General features: G+C 45.4%; 1 pseudogene across 1 annotated transcript; it reads right to left on the reverse strand.

Annotated features, from left to right (window-relative positions):
• Window positions 1-244: 244 nt before the first annotated feature.
• On the reverse strand, window positions 245-1,347 carry LOC139356197 (beta-2-glycoprotein 1 pseudogene; annotated as a pseudogene). The gene has a single exon (XR_011607670.1). The product of XR_011607670.1 is annotated as a beta-2-glycoprotein 1 pseudogene (transcript).
• Between the last annotated feature and the right edge of the window lie 1,366 nt (window positions 1,348-2,713).

The following is a 2,713-nucleotide window of genomic DNA, read 5'->3' on the forward strand; positions in this document are numbered from 1 at the left end:
TTAGCCGGGCGTGGTCGCAGGTGCCTGTAGTCCCAGCTGTTCGGGAGACTGAGGCAGGAGAATGGCGTGAACTCGGGAGGTGGAACTTGCAGTGAGATGAGATCACGCCACTGCACTCCAGCTTGGGCTACAGAGAGAGACTCCGTCTCGGGGGGAAAAAAAAAAAAAAAAAAGATGCTCTCAACTCTGGCTGCAGGAGCATCACGTGAGAAGCTTTTTTTTTTTTTTTTTTTTTTTGAGGCAATAAATTCAGTAGCTTTATTTTTTAATTTCCATTAGGTTCCTTGGATGAACAAGATACAAATGTGACATTTTATGTGGAATCTGAAAACCACTTTAGCATGGCTTTACATCGGATGCATCAGTTTTCCAAAAAGCCAGAGAACTGTGTTCCTTGAAGCATTTGAGGACTTCAATAGTGCCATCTATACACTGAGCATCCTCTGTATAGCTACACTTCTTTTCCTTATTTTTGCAGAAGAAAGAAACTTTATCACCATGCAGCATTCCATTCTTAAATTTTTCCTGAATCTTTATTCTCTCTCCTTGGTACACCACAGTGGCCTTTTTCACAGGTACTTTACAAGATGCTTTACAACTTGGCATGGCAGACCAGTTTCCCAGTTTGGTACATTCTATTTCTTCTGGGCCATCCAGGGAATATCCATCATGGCAGCCAAATGTGGCTTTATCCTTGTAATAAAGTACTGGTTTTGCAGGATAGTTCACAAATCCATTGTCTGGTCTTAATGGGAATGGGCATTTTACTTCCCTGCATTCTGGTAATTTAGTCCAATTTCCATGGGTTGTGCAGCTAATTGTATCATTTCCAAACATCGCATGTTGTGGCAAACATTCAAAAACTGCTGTGTCCTGATAGAACGAATTGTTTCCAGCTGATGGCTTATAAACACGAAGTGTTGCAAACATAGGTACGGATGGTGGAGGGCAGGTGATGGGAGCACAGACAGGAATCCCTGGGCTCCATTGTCCTTCCTCAGTGCACTTGGCAGAATTAGCGCCATTCAGATAAAACCCAGTATTACAAGAAAAATTGATGGTGTTGGGATATTCAAAAGTTCTATAGCGTACTGCTCCATTTTCTAAGATTCCAGCAAAAGGACATACTCTGGGTATACATTTCAGAGTGTTGATGGGCCACATTCCTGTGAGAGGGCAGATAAACCGTCTCATCCCTCCCCGGGACACATAGCCCAGCTTGCAGGAATACGTAATCTCCTCTCCTGGCTCATAGAATGTTTTTAATGGGACCACTATGGAAAAGGGTAAATCATCTGGCTTGGGACAGGCTGTAATCCCAGCACTTTGGGAGGCCGAGGCGGGTGGATCACGAGGTCAGGAGATCAAGACGATCCTGGCTAACACGGTGAAACCCCGTCTCCACTAAAAATACAAAAATTAGCCGGGCATCATGGCGGGCGCCTGCAGTCCCAGCTACTCGGGAGGCTGAGGCAGGAGAATGGCGTGAACTCGGGAGGTGGAACTTGCAGTGAGCTGAGATCAGAGACAGAGTTTTGCGCTTGTTGCCCAGGCTGGAGTGTGGAATGGTGTGCGATCATTGGCTCACCAAAACCTCCGCTTCCCAGGTTCAAGCGATTCTCCTGTCTCAGCCTCCCGAGTAGCTGGGATTATAGGCATGCACCACCACGCCTGGCTAATTTCGTATTTTTTTTTTTTAGCAGAGACGGGGTTTCTCCATGTTGGTCAGGCTGGTCTCAAACTCTTGACCTCAGGTGATCCACCTGCCTCGGTCTCCCAAAGTGCTAGGATTACAGGTGTGAGCTACCACGCCTGTACCCAGCTAACTTTTTGTATTTTTTGTAGAGACAGGGTTTCACCATGTTGCCCAGGCGGTGTTAAACTCCTGATCTGAAGCAATCCATTTATGTTGGCCTCCCAAAGTGCTGGGATTACAGGTGTGAGCCACCACACTGGCATTATTCTTTAAAAAGTATATTATGACCAGGTACTGTGCATAACAAAACAAAGCAAATGCATGTACATACTAAAAAATGGTAGCTGCTGCCACTGCACCTGGCCCTTTCTAATTAAGAAAAAAAACTTTTTCAATCAGGACCTCGCTATGTTCCTTAGGCTGGTCTCGAACTCCTGGCCTCAAGCAGTTCTCCCAAAGAACTAGTGGTGTGAGCCACCACACCTGGCCTCAAACTTTTTTTAAAACAAAAATGGGGCTGGGTGCAGTGGCTCATACCTGTAATCCCAGCAATTTGGGAGGCCAAGGTGGGCAGATCATTTGAGGTTGGGAGTTTGAGACCAACCTGGCCAACATGGCAAAACTCCATCTCTACTAAAAATACAAAAATTAGCCAGGCATGGTGGCACATGCCTGTAATCCTGGCTACTTGGGAGGCTGAGGCAGGAGAATCACTTGTACCTGGGAGGTGGAAGTTGCGGCGAGCCGAGATCACACCACTGTACTCCAGCCTGGATGACAGAGCAAGACTCCTAAAAAAACTAAATAAATAAAATAAAAAATAAAAAAATCTGCATACCATTCTGTCACTTGCTTTTTTACGTACTACCTCAAAATGTTGAGGTTCATTCATCCAACAAGTATTTAGTTAGCCCTTAAATGTGTGCTCAAAAGCTAGGGACCCAGCAGTGTCCTTGCCTTCAAAGGATTTTCACTGCAGTGGAGGGGACACATGATAGACAACAAGCAAGTAGTAAT

This window comes from Macaca nemestrina, chromosome 1 (genome assembly GCF_043159975.1).
Source record: "Macaca nemestrina isolate mMacNem1 chromosome 1, mMacNem.hap1, whole genome shotgun sequence".
NCBI classification, from domain to species: domain Eukaryota; kingdom Metazoa; phylum Chordata; class Mammalia; order Primates; family Cercopithecidae; genus Macaca; species Macaca nemestrina.